At 41.8% G+C, this 12,885-nt stretch overlaps 1 long non-coding RNA gene across 2 annotated transcripts in view; it reads right to left on the bottom strand.

Moving 5' to 3' along the window:
• Nucleotides 1–1,231: 1,231 nt before the first annotated feature.
• Nucleotides 1,232–12,885, bottom strand: part of LOC121954345 (uncharacterized) — a 53,291-nt gene continuing 41,637 nt past the window's right edge. The window contains exons 3-4 of one of the 2 annotated variants that reach the window (XR_006106568.2): nucleotides 2,669–2,793; nucleotides 1,232–2,576 (exon numbers count right to left, since the gene is read on the bottom strand). This is a non-coding gene — a long non-coding RNA (uncharacterized LOC121954345). Of the gene's footprint in view, nucleotides 2,577–2,668; nucleotides 2,813–12,885 lie in introns of both variants that reach the window. The other variant, XR_006106567.2, reaches the window with a different exon arrangement.

Below are 12,885 nucleotides of genomic sequence, written 5' to 3'. Positions count from 1 at the left end.
ACCCACCCCAATAGGGTCCTCACTTAAGATCAATCGCCTTTGCTGCTGATTATTTCCCAGGGTTCCATTAGTTTCTGCTATTGGTCCAAATCAAAAAATTTAAAATCAGCGTCCACTTCTGGGATATTGTTTTTTGAGAAGGGGATTGTTTCCTGTATAAAAGTCTCTGGGAGGTCCAGAAATTGGTTACTGTCCAATTTGGACACTTCCAGTCCTGTGAAGATTGGGCGTTCAATGAGCCTTTCTTGGCCCATTGTGCGCCGCAGGATATCGTTATTTGTGCCCTGTAGATTCAGCTTCTCCGTGTAACGGTTGGTACAAAAGGTTGCTGTACTTCCAAGAAAATAAAGTATAAGAAAGTATAGGTCTACAGCACCTTATCTCCTTTCTTAGATTTCACCTGCACTGGCACGATAGAAAGGGTACAGTCATGGTCTCCGGCCCCAGTACAACCACATGCCTGCAGAGACACAAGGGCACTGCTGACTGTTGTTTCCTGCATTTTATTTTTATGGTATTGAGGTCTCTTGATCAGTTGTTCAGCTTCCAGCTGTTGCAGAAGTTCGATGACCTTCTTGTAGTTGTTGGTCGGGTCCCTTTTCAGCGGTTGTAATGTGGTTGTGTCGCTTAGGGGGGTGAATCATCTTGGCATGGCATTCTGATTTGATCAACACTACTGTGCTTCTTCCCTTGTCTGCTGGCAAAATGGTGATGTCCTTTTCTTTCTGCAAGGAACCCAGGTTTCTCTCCTGGATGGTCAGGTTTGAAGGGTAAGTCTTGGCAGTGGAGATCGCAGAATGAGATGTCTATACAAGCTATAATATGCAGTTTTCAGCCATTTTTTTGACATGTCTTGAAAAATTTGAGATTTTTCAACATACTATACTGTATGTGATGGAGCCACAGCTCTCCTCATTAAGAGCCTGCCTCTCCCCCTTACTTAGACTCTAAAGTTCTTTTTCTGAGTGATGGATACCCTACATTGTTTACCTTAATGGTTGGCTAGACAGGAGATAAACCCCCTACCACTCGGGCAGAGGGAGCCTCTCGGGTCCGTCCCCTCTTGATCCAGGGTGGCTCTGGGAGTACCTCCGGTACTATCCTCTTTGGGTGTTTTGTGAGTTTTTAACTCACTCTTGGTCAAGACCAGGCAGCAAATTCTTTTTTGTCTTGTTTGGTGTTTTTTTGCCACTTACCAGATTCTCAGAAGGATGAAATGCAAACACCCAAGTATGGTTGAAAAGGTTAAAACTGCTCGAGGCAGGCTTTATTCTAAGATGAAAAAAAAACCAACAGATACCTCACTCCTTTTAACAGGAGCTACATATACCGTCTAATACAAGGTCAAGAAAAAGCAGGAGCACACAAGCACAGAAAGCCCTGAAAAGTTGCATACAATGGTCTGCTGTTCGTCTTTATCTGGATGTCCATCGCATCATCACTCTCTCCACTTTCCATCTCTCCTCATTGGCTGGCCTTGGGGTTGGTTGTTCGAGAAAAACTTCCTCCTACTGCTCGGAGTGTCATGTTCGAATAGATACTTCCGCCTGCTTCTTAGGGTGTCACGTTTGGATAGAAACCTCCTCCTCCTACTGCGTTGGGTGTCATGATTGGAATGAAGCCTTCTTCTCCCACTGCAGAGGAATTTCTAGCCCTCCACATGCTGTTTCATGTCATTATTTGCTCAGACGGCTGCTGTTGCTGATTTATAAACATACTGAACATGCTCATAAGCCAGGGTGCAGCCATATACTGTACATATTCATGAATGGGTTAATTTCCTTGAGGGGGGAATCAGCAGCTTGGGTTAGGATCTGGGTGCGAGTTTCCATCCATCGCCGGTTTCCCAACACTACACTATGTCGTTTTCAGCCATTTTTTCAACATGCTATATGATGACATTTTTGGCCCCTTTTTCAACATTGTATACTATGAAGTGTCTGCATATTTTTATATGCATATTTATGCATATGCATATTTTTTTGTATTTCGTCGGTTCTGGTTTTGCTTTGTTTGTCACTTGTCTCTCAGTGTTTTCAGCAACATTGCTGCTGCGCTTCAATCACAACTAAATTGTTTGTGTCTTGATGGCTGCAAGTGATTGATCGACAGGTGATGCATTTGACAGGTTGCATCAAGCAATCCTAGTTTGGGGAGCATCATGGTTTGTTTTAAAGATTTTGAAATTTAATAGTGAGTACAAAATTCAGTTTATGAACTTAGATTTATATTTTTACTGAACTTTTTATAACATAATTATTTTTAGGAGGTATTTTTCGAAATAATTATTTTTTTTGAATCTCGCATACTCATTGCAATACCTCCATGTACCCCCAGGGTTACACGTACCCCCATTTGAGAAACAGTGGTATAGTATGTTGTTCAAAAATGAATAAAAACGTCATAGTTGTCATGCTTCATTCAAACATTACACTGAGCAGGACCCACAATGCAGACCAGGAGACCGGGAGGAAGGTTTGGTTTCGAGGCGGGGGGCATTCCAAAAAAAGCCATGTGAGGCGAGAGGAGGACAGGGGTTGAGCGTAGTGGCTGTGTGGCATGTGACCATGGCAGGGCTGCAAGAAAAAACAAAAACTGTGAGGCACAAAAATCCAAGGCAAAAAAGGAAGATTAATTTTTGGAGTGAGACGCCGGCCGAGAAGTTTACCAAAAAGGGATCAACAATGAACTGGCGAAGAGTGGAGATTGAGACGGGGCTTTATACTGAGGCAGGAGAGACAGATGATCATAGGTGATGACTGTCAGGTGTGTAGATAAGCAGGTGAATGGGATCTAAGAGCCACGCCCCGCTCTCGCAGATAAAGACATACAAGGAAAACAGACAACACAGACAGAACAGGAGGGGCAGGGAAACAAGGGTGAAACACAGGGAGAGACACAATAGATCCTAACAATAGTATAGTACGTCATCCAAAAATGGATAAAAACGTCATAGTACGTTATTTCATCCAAAAACTGATAAAGACATCATAGTATCGTAGGGCTGGGGCGACACGTTGACGTAATATGTAAATACGTCGATTTATGTAACATGCGTCAACGTGTCGCAAAGAGGATGTAACATGGTTATGCCTAGTCACAGCATGAACCCTACCAAAGCACAAGCTGAAGCAAAAAAAACTCGCCCATGTTCATCTAAAGTGTGGGAGTATTTTAAGCAGAGACCAAACAACATGGTGCTCTGCAATCTTTGCAAATTAGAAATGGCTTATCACAGCAGTATTACTGCCATGCTCAAGCACTTGAATCGGAAGCATCCTGGGGTAACTTCTCAAGGATGCAGCAGGAGCAAGTTGGCACCATAAGTCCTGTTTACGTTATATATGTTTGTTCCCTCTGCATCTCTCACACTCACTACTGACGCTAGGACAAGTATTGCCACTGAGGCATAGAAGTGTGGTTTCTCTCTGAAAGATGTGCTGGCTGCTGTTCATGATAATGCTGCAAATGTTGTGGCAGCTCTCGGGATCTTGGAAGAGACGCATTGAGTTACTTCACATCAATGTGCTGGCCAGACACTTCAGTTAGTGGTCAACCAGATCCCGAAGAAGGATTCCCAAAGATAAGCAAGGCACTTGGGGCTACAAGGTGCCTTGTTGAACATTTCAGAAAGAGTGAGCTGGCCAGCAGCAATCTCAAAAACAAACAAAAGCAGTGGGGCACAGCCCAGCATAAGTTGATCCAAGATGTACCCGCAAGATGAAACAGCTCCTACTACATGGTAAGTCGCCTCTTGGAGCAGCGGTGGCCGGTGACAGCAACACTTTCCAACCCAGAGGTTACACAGAAAGGAAAGGACTACTGGGGGAACTGGAGCAAGTTCTCAAGCCCTTTGAGCAAGGCACTGTCTTTCTGAGTGGGGAAGCTTATGAAACTGTCTCTGCTTTTGCTTGTTGGATTGCTAAATGTAGATTGCACTACATTCCCTTTACTTGAATGGAACAAGCTCTTGCATTAATTTTATTTTGGAGAGACTTTATATCAGACTGTAAAACATAGATAACCAGTTAAGCCTGAGCTATTTTTGTTGGGGAATAATGCCCTGTAGTGTATTCTCTGTCATGATCGCAGGTGATTGAATAAAATATTGAAATATAAATGACACGTTTGAAAATGTTATTTTCAGTGAATTCGTTGTTATATCAATCGAGGAATAAAAAAATTATCGTAAGATCAATAAAAAAAATTGATAGATAGATTTATAGGGAAAAAAAAGAAGAAACCTCAGGAAGAGCGGCAGAGGATGATGAGGGATCCCTGGTCTACAGAGTAGTTCCTTTGAATATAATAACCAGTCACAAAGTACAGTGAAAACACCAATAATTCAATACATAATGAATTCTCTGTGTAAACTTCCCTGAGATGACCAGGGAGCAAGACTCGGTGAATCTCGAGGTGTGACATGAGCGAGGTATTGTTCAGAGACGAGGAGTGGTGGTGGTCTAGCAGTGACGTCCTGTCATCTGCCTGCATGGGAGCCTGTCATCAGCCTCATCATATGGCTGTCATAGCTGATGCTGGCGAGGGGAGAGGCCAACCCTGCTGTGTCAATCAACGAGCCCTCATTAGAAGCGGCTTTAATTAGTGGCTGCACCGGCGCAGTATTGTTCACAACGCCGCCTTCGTTAAATCTGTTAATCCCAAATGGATTTGGGTTTAGAAGAGGCGGCACTACAGAGGTATAATGTAAGGCTACTTTGTGGGGTGAAGAGAGTTGTTTCTCATGTTGTTTATACCTTGAATATGCCTTTAATAGATATAAAAGTCTTGAAGTGTCCCTGAGGAAGCAACTGCGTGTTTATCATCCTGGTCCAAGGATGAACGGCTGCGAAAATTTAAATAAAGGTTCGTGAAAACGTCCTTGTGGAAATAAATCATCATCTCATACTAAGATTATTTCAGTGTGGCAGGGGAGTCAGAGAGTTCAAGCCTCTCTGATGATCCTGATCATGACAGAACGATGATTATGAGGTTATTTTCACTGTCGCCGGGTGAGACCATCCAGGCGACAAGAACATGACTTTGTGATGTTTGTAATGAGTGAGCATTGATTGACTCAACACAGCCTAAAGAGGTTTCCCTCATGTTCAAGCTCAAAGGATGCTCGGGCTCTGTGTGCATCCTGTACTGTAGCATAGTTCGCAATTAGAATAATGAGAAGTCGGAGAGCTGTCTGGAGAAATGCAATTGCTGCTTTTTCTCAACCCAGGCCTCATCTGCCAACTATATGCTATTATACCATTCCCATCCCAGTTAGATCAGTCAGCAGTGCAGAGCGATTCCCCTTCAGGAGCTAAATTATCGTTTTGAATGGCCATTGTGCGACACATTGTGTAATTAAGCACTAAATATGCCTCGCTACCTGATTATGTCACTCTCCAAAAGCACTGAGGAGCTGTGGGGTGAGGGATGGTGTTTGTGTGTACATCAAGTGGTGGGGAGGGATTCGAGGTTGGGCAGGAAGTGTGCAGGGGTGTAACAAAAGGCCAAAATGTGTAAAATGGGGTAGCACTGACCTGCGTGCCCCCTTCAAGCTGAGCGAGGGTCTTCTGTCTGACAGAAGCTCAGCCTGAGGGGGGCGGGGGGTGGATTTGTTTGAGTCCCAACTGTTTTGGTAAAACAGTGCAACAAGAGCATCCAGCTCTCTGCAGCTCCAGCAAGACGGAGGAGAAAGAAGAGACGAGGCAAAGAGAGGAGAAAGAAAAGTGGGAGGCCACAATCACCAACCCCCACCACCTCTGACTGGCTCCCCACACCGCCTCAACACACACACACACACACACACACACACACAGACACACACACACTCCTCGACGCCTCCAACCCCCTCCCCTACCCAACACCCAGTCACTGTCAGGCCAAACACATGATGAATTGCCCTGTCAACAGAATTCATTCAGGGACCAATTAATTCAGCAGAAATGAACTAGAGCCATCAGTCGCTGAAAAACTCAGTGCAAAGAGAGCAAAGTAGCCCCACTTCAGAAAACGAGGAAGCGAGGGAGGGAACGGGGGAGAGAGGGGTGAGCGCAGTGGAGACGAGAGGGCAAGTGAAAAGAGAGAGGGAGAAAGAAAGGGAGAGGGAGAGAGAGCGCAGTGGAAGTTAGTCTGACAGAAATTGGTCATTTAATGCTTTAGCGCACTGGAGACAGCCCCTGTCATAGACGAAGGCATGGCAGGGGCTCCCCTGGTATTTTATTTATTAATTATCCTATGCAGCGAGGGGCCTTTAACTGTCTCAGTCCAGCCCCGTCAGCCCGACTCCCTGTCATTTTCTCTCCACAAACAGATCCTTTAACACCGCGCTCCAGGTTAATGGAGACAAAGCCAATATCCAACCAACCTTGCCTTCTCCCCCAAATACAGTATTCATCTGTACCTTATCCAGGTAATTATGTCTCAGACGATCTCCTGAATATGTCGTTGGGATGCTAATAAACCACTTTGGAGCTGGCGTGCAGAACACGTCTGACCTTTTCAACTCACTGCTTCATGGTGGCTACGCCTCCCAAGGAGGGCAGCAATTATTTACACCTTATTGGGAACTGCATGTCACTGAGAATAAACACAGTTCCAAATAATTTAATGATGGCTGCATATTATTATTATTATTCAGGGTATCACAGAGACAAACTCGTGCTTATTTCCTCATAATTGGCTGTTGCTTTGTAACATGTTTCAATGTGAAATCTTTGTTGATAAAAGAACTGCTTTGCAGAGTAAAGCTTCCTGTCAGAGGAGGGTTTTACCCCCATAACTCAAATATTTGTCACCTCAAATGCTCCATCTCTGTTTCCTTAGCAGAGTCGACAAAATCCAACAGAAACGCGCTTGCCAGAAGCTGTTTTGTTGGCGGTGACAAATTAGCACTGTGAAGGGCGATATCAACACCAGCTAATTAAGGTGTCGTGTGATTTTGGGCGCCAGATCAAGAATCTGCTGATTCATCCCACGGGTGATTATGATGTCCATATGGTCAACGTACAGCGTGCTACGAAGGGAAACACTATCAGCCCGCTGCGGCGCCGGCTTTGCCAAAAGTTTGATCTTGTCTTTTGTGGCGGTGTTGGGTGGTGTTCATCAAGGCTCTAAATTATTAATGGCATCTTTTCTTTAAGCCCAGGATCCTCTAGTGGAAAACACGGGATGAGGGGCAGCTGGGAGGCTGCCTGCGACTGACTGCCCCTCTACTCTGACATCAGGAAGTGAAATTCAACGCTGTTTCCACTGTCATTCATTGATGGGCTTGTGTACCTTGGATGCCCCCTTCTTAGTGTCACCTGATTTGAAGGAATTATCACACCTCATGCAACATAAAGGCAACTTTAGAATACATGTTTAATGGTTTTAGTGTTAAATAGTATCTTGACAATCATTAAAACTTTTATTCTTTACTATTCACTTACATTTGTAGAGGCCAAATGATGAGTAATTACTCCAGAGACGCCAGGGGCTAATAAACTCAGTTCTCTCTCTCATTCCTCTCAATTCAGTCCTGTACTGTAGTGCTAAGCACAGTGAAAATACACCTAATAGACAATGCTGGCATACAAGCCAAGTGAACCTGACAAATGGAACAGAAAAGCTAACAGAGAAGAAAGAGGTGCTTAGGCCAACTGTCACAGGTAAAGTGCTTTCCTGATTTCTGTTTACTCACCACGCTTAAAACTTGACTTGTTTTCCTGCAGCTTACTGAAGAGATTCTGTCTGAGAGTCAGCTGGTTGTCAGCGTATCTCGCAGGCGAAACCGTTCATTTGGCATCACATTTGAGAAGGTGGAAAAAGTTACCAAGTGCAGCTTTTGAGAGTATGATAACACGGTGAACTAAAGGACGCATGTTGTTTCCCTGTTTAAGTGAAAATGCTCTCATGGTTAGTGTTTAAAGGAGCAGTGTGTAGGATTTAGTGGCATCTAGCAGTGAGCAGTGATTGCATATTGCAAGAAATAGTGAAGAAATATACTATACTAGTTCCAATGATTGGTCCAATTACTGTGATGTCAGCTACTGTGTGTCCCTCTGCTGTCCACTGCTGAAATGTAACCAAGTACATTTGCTCAAATGCTGTACTTAAGTACAAATCTGAAGTACTTTTACGTTACTTGATTGTTTTCAACTCATGTCACTTTCCACTTTAACTCCACTCACTCTTCAGTCAAAAATACTGCACTTTTTACTCAACCACTATTATTTGCTACATACTTGACATATGATTTTTGCACAAAAACCATATAAAAATATACAAGTCCAGCTAAAACAATTAGTTGATTAATTCGAAAATTAATTGGCAACTGTTTTTTATTGTGAGTCATTTTTCATACAAAAGCATTCTGTGGTTCCAGCGTCTCATTATTCTAATTATTTTTATTTTTTAAATTCATTTAGACCTTTATCCATGCATGCATTTACTTTTAATACTTTAATACATTTCCCGGAAATCACATTTATTTTATGTTTATTAAACAGTAGGCCTACTTCAGTTTTACAGATTTTTATTGGTGTCATGTCTCCAGTCTTGGCCATGTGCCACAGTCTTTGCACACAGCACAACACCTGCTGTTATCAGTTGTTTAAGGGCAGTCTTCATGCTAAAAGGTGACTTATGATCAAGTGGGATTCAGCATGGAACATAGCTGGGTAATTGCAGATTTACATGGTTAGAAACATTTGGTGCATCTGGAGGTGACTTTCCCTTTTTTTTCTTGTGAAATATAAGATAACTTTAAGAGAATGTTGCTGCCCCTTCTACCCAAGATATACAGGCCATGTGATTAAAACTGGTAAAAACACTAATACAGTTTCATATTATAAAACAGTGTTTCCGCGACATTGTTCAGGTTGGGAGGCTAGTCCAGTACCCGCAAATATATGCCCACCTTTTTTCTCTGATAAGTTAATATCAAAATGTTCTGGTGGTTTTTACTGGGAGCAGAGTTATCCCCGGGTTTTTTTTTTTTTTTGTCTCCAAAACAAACAAACCTGGTGATTTAAACCATTAAAACACAACACAAAACAACAGTAGTTTCACGTTACAAATCAGTGTTTCCTTAAAGATGTTCAGCTCATCACAGACAGGCTGATCTGATCTGCTCATGTGTATTTACTTTTCTTTTCTCTGATAACCTAAGCTCCCGAGGTTCAGGAGGTTTTTATCAGAAGCCTAGTTTTCTGCAGAAGTCTGCAGAAATCTGCCTATATATTCCCCTAAATCCTATTCACTAGACATTTAAATAACACCTGATTTAAGCAGGAGACAACTGCAACGTTAACTTTGATGCAACCTCGTCTGCCTCTCATCAAACTCCTGTATTACTGATATAGACAAAATAAAGATTTCTGTATGATCTGCATATAAAGTGTAAGGAATCAGACGAATAGAAGGATGGGAGTGAGACCTACAGAAAGACGCTGCATATGAACAGAGAGGAGATGTGCTGTAGAATATAATTAATTAAATGAGACTAATTAGGAACATGAGAGCAGGTGCCAGGCTAGGAGCTGACAGCGAAGACAGCGAGACAACATGCCAGCACAAAAAAAGAAAAGCATAGCCACACACACACACACACATACACATGTGCAACCACACAACCAAACACACATACACACATATGCACACAAACACACAGCTGCGGTTATGAGGGTGTATCGTGACAGGCACGGGGACAAAACAACTTTCTGCGTTTTGTCATGTGAAACCCCGCAGGAATACTCCTGACAGGAAGCAGAGACCCAGGCACCGTGGGGGTCTCTTGCCTTTGTCTCACACACATTCTCTTTATTATTTTGTTCTGCAATGGTGGAAAGAAGTTTGCACAAGCCAAAGATTTCTCTCCCCTAATTATTTCAGCACTTGCTCCAGACTGCAAGCAGTGTGGATTCACAGACTGCTTTTTCTCCTTTCAGACCTCTTAAAATGCTCCTCATACTCGCTGCTGCAATAGGGCACATTTACAAGGATTAGCTTGAATTTTATACGGAATAAATTTATTGGAAAGAAGTCAACATTTCTTATACAGTGGGGATAAATACTCTCAACTGAATACATTTCCTACAGAATCATAAACTATTCACTTATATGGCTAATCAAACTGATGTGGACAAAAGACAAAGAAAGCATCTATGAATTAAAACCAGATGTAATATGGAAATTTTGAGTCTTTATATTTATCACGGTGCAGATGAAGACATTATTTTATGTTTAAATGAACAAACTCTGCCTACCCAGACTACCGAGTTCTGCATTATTAATCCTAACTCTAACCCCTGTGTAAATACATGTGGCAGTTATCTTATGTGCCTAAAATTTAATGAAAAAATGAATTAATCTACAGTTCAAGTGAAATTAAACAATAATTTGTGTTTAATCTAACTAATGACAAAATTAATTGGAGCTGAAATAATTAGCTGATTGACAGAATATTAATCAGCTGCTATTTTAATAACCAAATCAAGTAATTGTTCAAGCAAAAATGCCAAGTATTTGCAAGTGCCAGTTTTTTAAATGAGAGGAATTTCTGTTTGTCCATACTTTGTATCACTGTTAATTGAATCTCTCTGGAGTTTGAACTTTTGGTTTGACTAAAATAAGACGGCACCTTGCACTCTAAGAAATAGTGATCGTACCATTCATGTTTTAAGTGATTGAACGATTAATCAATCAAAGCAAAAATCTGCAGATTAATCCATTACAACAATAATCTTTAGTGATGCCCGAAACATACAAGTCACAAATGGTGGTGTTAGGTAGTAGAGGCATTGATTTCAGGGGCGACGCAACGCACACTCTCAATGTTAGAACATGAGCATTTGTCCCCCCCAATAAAAACAACAAAGTAGCAGAGGACTTTTTTGGGGACAAATTTAAAGATATTTACACCATAAATTGATCCAAAGAAATTTACCACAATGCAGGCAACTAAGTATTTCATGTACAAAATCGCATAGAGGACGTCTCCATGAGACATGTACATATTCATGTACATACCCCCCACTGTTGAAACAAAACCTACACTCTTGCATGTTAGACAGATTATATATACTGCCATTTTCTTCAACATTGTGTTGTCTCTCACTGTGTTGGGTCATGACAATGAGGCTAGTATTTCTTTGCATCGTGCCAAGGCCAACATATAAATGTCATTTGTCCATAGTAACTAAAAACCTACGTTGGTGTGTTGGTTGTCCACCACAACTTGAACACTTGAAGTGTGCGAGCTTCTGCACTACACTGCAAAACAAAGCTACACAGAGACATGTTCGACCAAGTGAAATGTGTGACCATTTTCTATAATATTCCATGAAGAAAATCAGCTAATTTCTTCACAATTTACCAAGGTACAGATTACAAACATGGCACTGTATTAGGGGTTTAGAGGTCTAGTGTATAGGATGTAGCGGTATCTAGCAGTGAAGTTGCAGAACTGAAACTTCTCCCATGTGCAAAGCATACAGGAGAACTACAGCTGCTGATGCGAAAATGCAAATGGCCCTTTCAGAGCCAGCGTTTGGTTTGTTCGTTCTGGGCTACTGCAGAAACAATATGGTGGGAGAAGACTTGCTCCATACATAGATATAAGCAGCTAATTCTAAGGTAATGGAAACACAATCATTCTCATTTTCAGGTCATTAAATCCTACACATTGCATCTTTATTAAACCAAAATTTCTTTAAGACATCCAACTGGAAAACAAAGATTTCTAAAGCTTAACAAAAAGACACTTCTTTGCCTTTTTATATTTCAAACAATGATAACACAGAAGCAGTTGTTTAACATGAGTGAGGCAAAGAGGGAAAACCGTGGACATGATGAAACCTCACACTTTTCTGCCGTCAATCAAAGCCAAACACCAAGGATCTATACCTAACACTCCCTCTAGAAAACACACAACACAACAGCATTTAGAGGGTCCTGCAGCCAAGACTCTGCGAAGCGGACAGCTCAATATCTAGCCTTAGTGCAGCTTGTCAATGCAACACCAAACTCAAGACAGAGAGAGATGGGGGGTTGGTGCGGGGTAGGCTTTTTTAATTATCTGTGGTTGGGTCGGACTGTGCATCATCATTAGAGAGACTAAATAGCAGTGGTCACTGACTCAGGTAGTGGTAAACGGCACAATTAACAAGCTGAGGAGGGAGAACTGTATTCAATTTGAAAGCCTTCTCTCCTAATCCATCTCCAGTGATCAGCAGTGCTGCTGAGCTACGCCCTTTTACATTCAATTACATTAATCAGGTTATTACCCAGCAAAAAGTCAACATTTTAATCAAGAACTGGCAAAGTAGGGCAGGACATTATACCTAGACGGGGCTAAGTGACAGTCAGAGGAGGGGAGTGATGATATTCTACTGAAGATAATCTTTTACTCATGGAAAATGAGCACGGCAAGTTCTGGATCTATGTATTTTGTTATTCATATGATTTTGAAATGCTCCATATCTATCGTCATGTTTACATTTACACATGTCTGAATGAATCTCACGTTTCAGAGGGAATGTTGTGAATGTGTACAGCACATATCAGGCACTTTATTTTGCTTTTTTTCAACCTTTGCATGCAAATCCTCTTGGATGTTATCCTTGCAGGGGTGTTGTTAGCACAGCAGGTGTGTAAGAAATGTAAAAACATAGCTGCAAGGTTCACATCCCAATAACTCTCCCTTTGACACACTCTTTTATGGAAAAACACATTCTCTTACACAAGCCTTTATTCATAAATGGATGGGAAAAACTTGTATAAATGTATGTAGAGTGATCCACTTTGGTCAGGTCAGGGATTATTTCATTCACTGCAGAAAAAAACCAATTTATATGAATATGTGCTTACTTCACAACCAGTTCAAGTTGACTTTGCTGACTGATTGCT

This window comes from Plectropomus leopardus, chromosome 13 (genome assembly GCF_026936395.1).
Source record: "Plectropomus leopardus strain MGB_pleo_1.0 chromosome 13, ASM2693639v1, whole genome shotgun sequence".
In the NCBI taxonomy this organism is placed as follows: domain Eukaryota; kingdom Metazoa; phylum Chordata; class Actinopteri; order Perciformes; family Serranidae; genus Plectropomus; species Plectropomus leopardus.
The sequence above is the reverse complement of the archived record's forward strand: the minus strand, read 5'-3'. Positions and strand labels throughout refer to the sequence as shown.